The sequence below is a fragment of the Dermacentor andersoni genome, chromosome 7, assembly GCF_023375885.2.
Source record: "Dermacentor andersoni chromosome 7, qqDerAnde1_hic_scaffold, whole genome shotgun sequence".
NCBI classification, from domain to species: Eukaryota; Metazoa; Arthropoda; class Arachnida; order Ixodida; family Ixodidae; genus Dermacentor; species Dermacentor andersoni.
Window position 1 is genome coordinate 94,851,921 of NC_092820.1, and position 12,932 is coordinate 94,864,852.

General features: G+C 44.1%; 1 protein-coding gene across 5 annotated transcripts in view; it reads right to left on the minus strand.

Annotated features, from left to right (window-relative positions):
* Positions 1-9,579: 9,579 nt before the first annotated feature.
* The window catches only part of Coq6 (ubiquinone biosynthesis protein COQ6, mitochondrial), a 37,411-nt gene continuing 34,058 nt past the window's right edge, over positions 9,580-12,932 (minus strand). Inside the window, exons 14-16 of one of the 5 annotated variants that reach the window (XR_008613208.2) lie at positions 12,758-12,797; positions 11,820-11,951; positions 9,590-9,679 (exon numbers count right to left, since the gene is read on the minus strand). The gene's annotated coding sequence lies outside the window, so the exon portion shown is untranslated. Of the gene's footprint in view, positions 9,680-11,654; positions 11,952-12,757; positions 12,798-12,932 lie in introns of those variants that run through there. The other 4 variants (XR_008613207.2, XR_008613206.2, XM_050181311.3 and 1 more) reach the window with 4 other exon arrangements.

Here is a 12,932-nt window from a genome sequence, read left to right on the forward strand (position 1 = left end):
TTCGTTCGAATATGAGAGGTGGTGGTCTTGCCGTGTATGTAAGGAGTTGTTATCCAAAGTGTGTGTTAGACGAAATTTCTGTAACAAATTCCGATGTTGAGTGTTTAGCCGTATCACTGTCTAGTGTCATTGTAGCTGTTGTATACAGGCCTACCGCAGGGAACAAACTACCTTTTTTCAACTTTCTCGAAAGCTTACTCTTCAACCTCGCCAATTCCCGGTTGCCTTTTGTAATAATGGGTGATATCAACATTAACCTCATGCACGATTATCACGGTACGCGCGTATGTAATAGCCTTATAGCATTTTTTTGATTGTTTAAATACTATAAACATGCCTACTAGAATTAGCGTTGCTACGGCTTCCCTGCTGGATGTTTGTGTCACAAATATGGTGTCTCCAGAAACGGAGTCTGTCCTGTTATCTTCTGAAATCAGTGACCACATCCCGATTTTTATTTCTTCCTGTGAAACGCATCAAGTCTGTATCCAAAAATGCCTCGAGGGTAACTAGGGTCCTTTCCGATGAAAATCTCGGCAAATTTATGACTCTTATTCAGAATATATGTGTTGGGAGAACGTATACAGCATATCTGAAGTCAACGCGGCGTATACTGCTTTTCTTGCCAAGTTCATGGAATGTTATGATGCTGCGTTTCCTGCAATCGAGGTAAAACACAACTTCCGAAAATCTAGAAAGCCGTGGGTTGATAAAGTGTTATATAACAGGATACGTATTAAAAATAAAATGTATCATGACTTTGTACGTACTCGTGATGCAGCCCTTTTTAGATGGTTCAAAAAATTTAGGAATAAACTAAATAAAGACCTCAAGCCTGCAAAAACAGCTTACTATACAAAACGGTTCTCCAGAATTTATAATGACCGCAAGAAAGTTTGGAGGGAGATAAACGAACTATTAAACAAAGACAAGTGCAGGGACCACTCAGAAATCGCTGCATCTAATTCCCAAGCTAGCGGAACTCAATTATCTAACACCATAAACCACTTCTTCATTGAAGCTGGCAAGCCTACAATAGATCAAGCTCTCTCTAATGCTCCCGTATGCAACCTCATTATCACTTTACCTAACTCTATTTCGTTGCTGCCTGTGATCCCACAAGAAGTAGCTACCTACATTGGGAAAATAAAAAAAAAAACAATGTCTGAGCAGGCCATGACGACATCATTGAAGTATGTGTCTGCATTAATATGCGAGGTTCTAGCGTATATTATAAATCTGATGTTAACAAGTGGTGCGTTCCCAGATGAATTGAAGATTGCTCGTGTTTTTCCTATATATATAAAGGAGGAAATAGAAATGAAATCACGAACTATCGTCCCATCTCCGTGTTATCAATGTTATCGAAGGTATTTGAAGGAGCCGTTAATAGTAGATTAGAAAAGTTCTTTAGCGTTCATAACATTATTAACCCCCCTCAGTATGGTTTTTTGAAAGAATAAATCGTCTGAGCAAGCTTTACTCGCCGTTAAAGAAAAGATTATTGACAACATTGAATCCAGAGCATACACTCTCGGTCTGTTCTTAGACTTCCGGAAAGCTTTTGACTACGTACAGCATGAAATTCTTTTGAATAAACTGAACAGTTACGGGATAGGCGGAATAGCTCTGAACCTGCTGAATAGTTACCTAAATAACAGAATACAATACGTTAAATGGAATAATTTGGTTTCGAACCGTTTGCGCATTACCCAAAAACCGCAGGGATCTATATTAGGTCCACTTTTGTTTTTACTGTATATAAACGACATCTGTAACATACCTGATTCTCCAGATTTGGTTATGTACGCTGACGATATAAATATCTTTTTCACACCGCGTACTCTGCCGGAATTAGAAACTATCGTGAACGCTTATTTGGTAAAATTGTACGCTTGGATGCAGGCGAGTAAGTTAAGTTTAAACTTGTCAAAAACCAGGTACATAATTTTCAGACCTATTAATGCCTCTGTTCATTACACACTTAACCTAATATACGCCAACACAAAACTGCAACAGGTAACAACTCACAAGTTTATTGGTGTCTGGTTTAATGAACATTTATCATGGAACACACATATTTCAAAACTTCTTACGAACCTTAGTAAAACTGTTGGTTGTCTTTACCGGATCAGCGGTCTCTTGCCCGTTTCCCTAAATGTGCCCATATACTACGCACTATTTTTTTCCAAATTGTCCTATTGTGCACAGGTCTGGGGCGCTACAACAATAAGTAATTTTCGGAAGTTATTGCTTTTGCAAACGAAGGTATTGCGGGCTATTGAGGGTTACCATGGTAGGCCGGAAAACCTACCAACATTACCACTCTATCATAAGCATAATTTACTTAAAGCAAACCATGTTTACATATTTCGCCTGTTACAGTACATCCATCGTAATCGTTTGTATCACATTGCTCCAAACCGCTCTCCTACTAAATACCCCCTTCGGCAACACAGAAACTTGGTCCCTAAAACGAGGACAAATTCCGGCAAACAAAAGCTCGATTTCCAGATTCCAGTCGTTCTCAATAACCCATCTTTAAGTGACACGTTTGATCTCCCTAAAAACAACTTTTAAAAAGACATCAAAAAGTTATTAATCAGCACTGATTCAATATAATCTCAGTTTTTTTACTTAGCCAAGCATCTCTTGTTTTCGTGTCAAGTTGTTTGTGTTTGTGTTTTCTTTAGCGACGTCATGCCCTGATTATACACTGCCTTTGTATCAAAAGTAATATTTTTCCCGGTAATACTATCGTTTGATGATTGCCAATGTATGTTTGTTCACTATCACACTATGTTAATATATATTTCTGTGTTGCTCACTGCGGTATCGACTGTTTTGGGTAACTGTGACCTCTGAACTGTGAAAAAAAGAAACATTACCTTGGTTCTGTGCAGCTGCGTCGCGTTTCCACATTTTTTAAATGTCGGCACAAGTTATGTGAGGCACATATGGTACAAATCAAATCTAAACTTGAACATGATTGTATTATTTGGAACCGACATACTAAAAAAGAAGGACATTGTCCAATTAGAAAGGGTGTAAAAAAAAAAGCCGTCAGGTTTACTTCTGGGAAATATAAAAGAGGTAATTCACCGCCAGAACTTATAAAAGAAAATGGCATTTCAACCCTATAAAAACGCGGAAAGATCAGTCACCTAGATGTTTTTTTTTTGCATAAAATTATTTTTCTTTGTAAAATATCAACAAATTTGCGTTACTGCGTCGGCTTGAAATCTCGGAGTATTAGAGAACGAGACACAATCGCAAATACCCGTTGGGCCACATTTTCGTGCCAACTGCGACATCTATAAAGATGGATTATTTTTTAATTATTTTTAAGAACGTTAGACATTGGAATTCTGTGCATGAAAGTTTCTTTTTTCATCCGAAGATGTTTATAACCAGCTGCTTTTTTTCACGTAATGCTTTTCTTCTTTTAGTTCGCTGCTTGAAGTCTCTTTGTAATTTTGTTTTCTCAGCTCTTTATATTTTTAGTATTCTGAATTCTGCACTGTCCTCTTATTTCTGCCATATTGCCCCTCCTGCCTGGGCCAAAGTATGGCTCGCAGTATTTGTAAAACAAACGAGCAAACAAGGAAACAAAAAATTATTAGTGAATAATTTAACGAATGAATGCCTAATAATTAATGTGGCAGTCGGTTATAAACGATCGAAACTGTTTTTTTTTTTTTACCTAGACGCACTCACGTGACCTTCTTCATGTAGTCCACGCTTCTCGTTCAACTTTCTCCACACGCATCTTTACCTCTTGCTTCGTGTAGTGCTTGTCTATACATAGTATGCACGTGACGTCACATCCGCTGCTGTCGTCTGCTTACGCTACCTTCCGCCATCTTGAGGAACCTTATGAACAGGCGCGCGCATATGCCTATAGGCTCCCCAACATGGCGCCGCCGTAAACCGGAAGTCGCGGAGTATCCTTGAATGATGTGCTTGCATACTATGTATTCGCGAGCGCCTTACCTACAGGGGCACACTCCCGCTCTGGGGGATCTTCTTTTGTTTCTTTTTTCTTTTTTGTTAAGAATGTTTACATACCCGTCCACCTTGTCTTCTGGTACCCGTTGCGCAGTGACACATACCCAACCTGCCAAGTTGTGCAAGTGTCAAGGCAGCGGCGCCCTAAAAATGTGGAAGACCTAAAGAAAGCTTTGCTTAAATAGATAAATAAGTGAATAAATAAATAAATAAATAAATAAATAAATATATATATATATATATATATATATAGGTAGCAGAATGCAGAAACGCTCATCCGTACCGCGCCTTGGGCGTACAAAAAAAAAAAAAAAGAACCCAGACGATATAAATTATTTAAGAGCCACCCCTCCTCGTCTTTCTGATACGACGTCTATCGTTACATATTCGATACATTTCTTTGAGACATTAAACACCATAATTTACATTTAGGAGCTTGCTCACATTCCTTGATCTGTACCAACTGGAGCATCCGCAAGCGCGGTATTTAGCCAGTTTCTTTTTCGAAAAACGTTATCTTTGCTCAACCAGGAAGTTGCGCTTTTTTTTTTTTTTCAATCCAGAACGAAACCGAAAATTAAAAAAAAAATGATAGCCTTCGGTTCGAGTTGGTCACCTTTCCGGAGCTCTTCATCCGTGCAATTTCTGCACCTGTAGCTCGTGCAACCATGCTATGTAGCTCGTTAATTGTAAATGCACACCAGCTTGCTGTCCTTTTAAGCAGGCATCTCAGTTATACACTCGTGCGGGCTAAGAATTAAGGCCGCGTGAATAGTTCTCCGGCAGTGGACTGACACACATAATCGCTGAAATGAACAAGCATTTAATTCTGAGCTAGGCTGTCGCTTTTGATCGCACTGAAGTGTAGGTGCTCTTGATCCACAACGTGATCGTTTACACAGGGTGTTTCACGTCATTTGAACCACGGGTTTAAAAAAAAGAAAAGTGGTTAATCGCAGCTGAACGAAACCAATGACATATGGTTTGCCGTCACGTGGCGTCTTTAGAGTATTTTTTTCTAATATTCCGCTTAATTAGGGAATTAACTAAGATCAATTATTCTAAATTTTTAGCATTCACTTTAGAGAAAAGTACGTTCGTTGCGTTGTAGAAGCGGTTCAGAAACGAGCGATGCAGTTTTTTTTTTTTTTTTTTTTTTTTTTTTTTTGTGGCAATGCGCATGCTTCGCGGCGATTTTTTTTCGGCCCGTTTCAAGAAAGACTGCGAAACATCAAATAAAACCACGTGACTGCGCTCGTGCGCCATCGTATTGCAGCGGTCTCAACCGTGCGTCGAGCCTATCGCTTATCAAGGACGACGGCGCTTCCTTTCTGTGCGCCACCGCCAAAGATGCTGACGCACTGTGAAGCCGATGCCTAAGGCCGCGGGTGCTCACTTCGCCACGGTCCGCGCGCACGGTTCTTTCGGACGAACCACGATTGAGAGCGCTGCAATACGATAGCGCACGAGCGCTGTCACGTAGTTATATTTCATATTTCGCGGGCTTTCTTTAAACGCCCAGAAAAATCGCCACGCAGCTTGTACGTAGCCACAAAAAATTGGATCGGTCGTTTCCGAATCCCCTCTACAACGCAACGAAACGCACTTGACCCTAAAGTGAACATTAGAAGTTTTGCGTAGTTGATCTTGGTTAATTTAATAATTAAGAGGAATATAAAAGTATGCTCTAGGGAACGCCACATGACGGCAAACCATATGCCGTTGGTTCAACAAGTGTTCTTCGGATTCGTACAATTGTGTGCTCTCTATACCATGTAAGGTATTTTGAATGGATAAATAAATGAGTAAATAAATAGATAAATATTGTGAGCACTTAATGCAATTCATCTGCCTCATCTGCATTACTCTTCCGCTCGTCCTTAGTGAACAAAGAACGCCGGTTGAACAACGGTCTTACATCAGTGGTGAAGATTGCTCTTGGGTCTCCAGGTCCTCTGTCCACACTACTTCCCTGGCGCTCTGTTCGGGTCTCTGCTTGTGCCCAGTTCCCCACGATCGTACAAGTCACAAGAAGTGGAAACTGGCGCGATTGGCGGTCCCGGCACCGACTGTCACGCCCCAGTGGACTTTGTACAGCCGCAAGGTGAGACATAAACATATCCGATGGACTTCGCGACAACGTCGAAGCCTGGATCAAAGCCAAAGTGAGTGCCTCCAACCAATGGTACTACTTGGTGAAGTTAGCTTACGTCAGTTTTTACCTAACTGTAGTCGCAAATGTTTGGCTTGTCGCACCACACATTGTGGAGTCCCCATTGTGCGGTGCAAGTTGCAAAATGGAAGCTCCCCGAGAGTGTCCAGGCCATCGGCGAATCCTACACGTTCTATACTGGATACCTTCTCGCCCTTTTGCCGACCGCGTCAACACCACCATGTCCGAGGCTGAACGCGTGCGGCACATTCTCAAGGGAATTGGATCCACTGCACTCAACGCACTGGCCGCGAAAAGTCCATCAACCGTTGCCGACATCAATTACTACTTGCGCCAGTGCCTTGGCGGTATACGTTTACCGCCCAACTCTGCTGACTCTCCTCAGAGCAATGACACCGAGCTATACTCCGATAAGGGCTGCAATTCGTGAGCAATTGTCTGTCTTGCCAGGCTTCGTCCTGCCTGTCGGCGACCCACGTTCCTCCTTCGAATGCTCGCCTCCGTGACATTGTGCGGAACGAATCGGAGTATATGGCAAGCACCGTCAACTCCCCGGACCTTAATCTCACCACATATACGCAGAGGTTGCGGCCAAGGCTCCAGATATTATACTTCCTGCATCGAACGCGTTTGTTCCGGACTACATTGCTGCCTTTACAGCGCGCCTTCTTGCTGGGCGATATTTATTCGCCCTATCGTACTCGACGACGGACTTGTTATACTATACATACTGTGCAATACGCGGACACATCGTACGGGCTTGCCACCGCCGCCGCCTACACGATGAACGGCGCGCATGCGATACTTTCGGACGGGACGATCCTGCTACAACCCGGACGTATCCAGCATACCCACCACTTATGCAAGACCGCTGTTCAATCGGCGACCTTTATTCTCTTAAACATGAGCGGTGGCCAGCGAACACGCCGGCAAGAAGAGATAATGAATGTGTACGGTTGAGGAAGATGAAGTGCGCTAAGCACTCACTAGAAGTAAGTGCTTCTTATCTTACCTAATAGTAAGTACGCTGTTAGATAAGTAAACACCTATATAATAAAGTAAAGGTATAGGAAGTAAAGGCCCTGCTTTAATTCAATGGAATCTGCTGTAACAAAATCGAAAATGCGGGATTCCGACAAAGTATCGGTTGTAGCGGAGCAAATTTTTGTTTACGCTCGCCTCGAAATATATATTTTCGCAGCGAAAATGTCAAGTACAGTTGCCGACCGATTTTCAGACGCGATTTTCGGACTTCGCTGCGGCACCACTGCCTACCCCTAGAAACAATGCGTAACGGCAATAACCGAAACTTTGGATGCCACTCGGTGTTTCGGGCAGGCATCGCGCTAGTAGATGCCGAAAACATGGCGGCGTGAACAAAGTTGCCGCGATGTCGACCAGGCACGAAACCGCAACTTTGGTTGCCTACTGCCGACGAGGCGTCGCTTGTTAGACCTAGAGGCCTAAGCAGCGCATGCCGCCGACGCATTAGCTTGGTTACAAACCGTGCCGGGAAACTCACCATCGATATATGTTCGCACTCGAACTTATCGAGCATGAGGCCAGACGACCGCGCTAGCCTGTCGGCCGTAGCGGAGCACGGATTCGCATGCGGTACCCTCCATGTCCGGAAAGCTTGGCGGCGGCGGCAGACCACGCCAAGCCAACAGCAAGCCTACGTGCCGATGCCGTATGATAACATCGGCTGCACGGTTGCGTATTTGCGGCGGTGCCGAGCGCGTGTGCTTCGTATCCGCACGGCAAGCTGCCGACGAGCCATCAAAATCCGCAGGTGACCCTTTGCCGGCCCGTCAGAGACAGCCCCTCGCATTTTTCTTTTCGCCTAACCTGACTGATTTTACACGCAAGCGTAATTATCCAGCTCTTCAAATCGGCAGTGTTTGTCTGCGGCAGCCAAGCAAGAGAATGGAGAAGGCACCTAGTGATGAAGAAAATCGCGCGCCGGGGATAGTACGAAGGAACGCGCTTAGTGCGCGGCAAAGTAATAAGTAATGTTGAGCGACGTGGAGATGGAGAAACGAGGCCAAGCGTCGCGAAAGAGAAACCGAGCAGGTCAACCGAAAGGGTTGACCTGCTCGGGCAGTTGCTACTGGTTTTCTTTGCGATGCAAACGTGGTGGGTTCGTCTCGTGGTTACGTCGTACTCGGGCGCCGTATGCTATGCGAGAGTGAAAGTGCACGACGGTGCGCGTACGATGGCGGCTCAATCTCGCGTGCGCAAGGGGAGGAAGCGCGCCGTATTCCGTCACGCGCGTTGCACGATGGCACCGGGAGAGATGGAGCGGGGGCGTTGTACTTTGGTCGCGCGCGCGTTTATCTTGGAAGACACCTGCATTGGGGGCAGTCTAGGTAGGCCGACAGTTCTTAGCTTTGCGTGCGCTGCGTTCTCAACACTGAGTTTGCGCTGAAGCGATAGACAGCACGAAGGTCGCTTCGCTTGCTGCTGCTGCCGCGTTCCCTCACGACGTCGTTTTGACAGTGAGTGTCCGCGTCATCGAGTGCGAGCACTTGCTGTTTGCCTGTGCGCGCTAATACCGTGTTAGGTAGTTTAAATAGTAAGCGAATGTTTACAACAGGGCGTTCTACTCTGGCGGCTGCTGCATGTGGCGTGGCTGCACGAGCCCTGTCTTGAATACGACATGTGATGCGGACAGTGTAGGTGTTTAGGCACACCGAGGGCCGATAGCATCGGGTGCGCTATAGCACCCATGCACCCGCATTCACGAAGTGAAACGTCACTAACTTTTTTTTTTTTTTTGCCGATATCTGCCTTATGTTTAAAACGAATATAGAATATAACGGAGATACCTTCTGTTCGACTCGTCGAACATCATATTAATGTCGCTGGAGTACTCAAGCGCCAAACAGACGACACAAGAAGAGACACGGACACTTGTGTCGTCTGTTTGGCGCTTTAGTACTTCAGTAACATGCACCAACTAGTCCAACAAAAGGTTCTGCTGGAATAACAATGTCGCATTTGACACTTCTGTTGTACCCTGTATTTGTTATAAGCATAGAAGCTAATATCGACGAAACAAATTTGGAAGTTACAGACTTACTTCGTTAAATTGGCAATTAATTCATTATATTCATATTCGTTATATCAAAATTAGACTGCAGTGCATGCTTTATTGCTTCAACCGTAATAGAACTCAAATTGTGACCGTTTCATTGCATTACTGCAAGTGGTTGTAGCTTGCAGATTCACATCACTTGTAATGGCACAGCAGAAGAGCGTTAAGATCATCCTATCTTTTTAACAATGCACTCAATGAACTCTGGCCAAGCGAGCCACTTCAGCTCACATTGGCCATAACCGTACCGGCGTGATTTTACTGTAAATAACCACGCTATGGTAAACCTGTACAATCACAATAAAATGAGCAACACAATAAACAGTAATTCACCATTTTTTTAATTCACACTTCATCATTTATGAAAGACATTTAACCATTGGCTTTCACATGAAACCATTCTGAAAAAAACAACAAAAAAATAGAAAAGCGAATCAACATGTCAACACATAATGTGATAATTTTTCTGCAAAGCAGTGTAAAAGTACAATGTTAATCCATTTTGCCAAATTTTTTATATTCTCTAATTGCAAGAAATATGAGCTCTTACCCGAGTGCTTCAGCACCATTTACAAGCATGCAAATTTATTATGGAACATAAAATGGCAGATGCACATAAGGTGCCACAGTGCAAGAAACTTCTTTTGCTAAATGTATGGCTTTTTACAACTGAATTTAGCTATGCAAATTCATACTGGCAAAAAAATCTTTGAAACATCATAACTCTCATTATGATGAGGTTTCTATATTCCAGTGGCAAAATATAGTTCACAGGTTTCTAAACAAGAAGAGTTCTGAACTGGAACTAAGCCACACACAAAAAAATCAGGAATTGAAAAGAAAGGAAAAACAATTCTTTTCATATTTTAGTTTCAGAACATTTTAATTTTGTTAATCCAGAATGACGTTGAAAAGAAAGATTTTATGGTTTTCAGTTAAGGTTGACTAGGTACTTCATACAAAGCTTTTACCCCATGCATCTTGGCACAAATTTTCTTCGCATTTGCAAATGAATATGACTTTAGTGCCCATTAAAAATGACAACACTGCTGCTGCGCTTTTCTACATTTGTATTTGGAGGTAGGGGCCGGCGTTTTAGCAATAAACCCAGAAGTGCCTACGATGCCAAATGACTCAGTAGTGGTGGGACACATAAAAGGAAATGGTGCGCAGTTGGAAAGTCACCTTCGGTCACACTCGTATGTAACTTGAAGAAGGCGTGACAGAAAGACAAACTGTGAATTGCAAACATACTCAATCAACTGAAACTAGACATACAGTAGAACCTCGTTGATGCGTTCCCGTTGCGTATGTTCTCCCGGCGTCAACGTTCGCAATCGAAAACACAAAACATTACCCATCAGAATTACGGTTATTTTTGACCGGTTCATACGTTCCCTGAAAACACGATTTTTCGGCAACAAGGTTCAGGGCGTCGCTAAAATGTGATCGTGTGATACGTTTTCCGGCCGCTAGATCCCGTGTAAACAAGAAAATGCGCGAGGCACGCGCGACAGCCGCCGCAGCTTAACCGCAATACTCGCCACCCCGTCCCATGTGAAAACAACGGCGCGCACAGCTTTTCATTCCGGTAGCAGCGAACCTCCGCCCAGGTCGTCGAACGCCGCACTCACAGCTATCGCCGCCAATCCGGTTGCGATAAGCATCTTCGCCTATCTGTTTCACAGCGCGTGGTGCGTAGTGCCATTGGAAGCGTACTGCATGCTTTTAGTAGGCGATGACCGAAACGCGCCGCCGTTCCCTGCTGCAGGCGGGCGCGATGTGGGCAGCACATTTCGCTTCGGCGGCATTCCGGCGTCGCCCACAAGCTCGATTTCGTTTCGGTTTCCCGCTGCCCTCTTACTATGAAAACAACGAAAGGCGTGTCGGGCCGCCGGAGCACCACCAATTCCACACGCGCCGGCGCCGCGTGCCGCAACGATCCGCGCGACGCTTCGCATTGCGTAGATGTCAACCATAGTTGAGGCTGTCAAATTTATTTTAGTTACTTCGGATTGTGCGTTTTCCCTGATAGTACGTTCTTCTCGCGGTTCTTTCCAAAACGTATGAACGAGGTTCTACTGTATTATTCTACATTATTCGCATAAGTTGCTTTTACTGCTACTCAACAGCACAGCAGCTAGAAGCAATTATTTGCAAATGACCACTATATGCTGCGAGACAAATATTTCGGTGTTTTAGCGAAACATGATATACGTATATACGCTTTGAAGAGGTCAGGTAAAATCCTGTCAGGGTTCCCAAAGCATGCGTATAATAACAAAAGGTGCATTCAGTTATCAACCCAGTACTCTCCCACCTCAGCTGTGCTTCACTTCGTCAAAAAGCTGCAGCGACGCCATGTGCTGTCACACAGCCCCAATGCCTGCTGCTGGCCAACTTTTCTTCTTTTTTTTTACGCCCTTCAATGAGGAAGCTCAGGTGTCTCGACAGCAGAGCTCCTAATTACTAAATCAAATTCTGGCATTCTATGAACCAAAAGCACGATCTGATTTACGAGGTACTCCATATTTTGACCACCTGGGGTTGTTTTACATGAGCCAAATGCACGGCAGACGGGCGTTGTTCCATTCCAGCCCCATCAGAACTCGTGATCAGCAGTGCAATGTCATAGCCGCTGGGCTCCTGCACCAGGTAGCAGAGCTCCTCCAACTACAATGACGCAGCGGTGGATAAGGTGGTGGTGCCAACAATGCATATTCTTTTCGTAATCGTTTAAGCCCACTTTCAGCTCCCATTTTCCTGCTGCACGACAGGCGTGACAGGACACACTCAGCCCATTTTTTATGCCGGTACATAGAAGGAGAAGCAGTGAAAAAGTGGTCACTTTGATGGTTGGAATTCTAGTGACTTGCCAGAAACATGTGTGGGCTAAAGGACATGTGAAAACGAATACACGGCCAGGCAATGTTTTAATTTAATTCTGCTTGTCACAAAGGCTCCAGGTTTATGCGTGCCATGCATAAGAACTTTGTTAAATTGACACCATGAATGAAAATTACTTCACTAATTCATGACAAAAAAAATGGATGGCGAAAAAAGATCAGGAAATGAAAAAAAAAATATCTCAGATTTCACTAAATTAGGTTGTTGTATCAAGGTGCAACTGCATTGGGGCCTTGAGCAGTGGTCGAACAAGGAGTGTTGCTGGAGCCAGCGTTTCGACAAAGGGACTTGTCTTCCCTAGGGCAGCAACTGCTTTCATTAGCAGCCTTTCTATATATGCGTAGCTCACCCTCCTCCATCCTAAATGGGGGAGGAGGAGGAGAATAAGCTAGTGTATGGCATGGGGTAGCTGATGTCAAAGTATTAAAAAAATAGATAAACGGGACTCAAAATGAGAGGAGAAGAGACAAAGGGAGGCTCGGTGTTGTGATATAAAGTCACACAGGTGGCGGTGCTGGTGTTGGGTTCTTTCCAGAAGTGCAGATAAAAACCAGAAACAGAAAAAAATTTACCCATGTAAGTAGGCATTGTCAATCCAGTGGGCCTGGTCCTCTGAAAAGGCAGGAATTATGCATATAATCACTAGAGAATTTGGAAAAAGAAAAATGAAACCTGGGCAGGAGAGGGGCAGAAAAGTTTCTTTGTCCCGATTTCCCTCCTCCCACCCACCCTCTCTTCCCCCCCCCC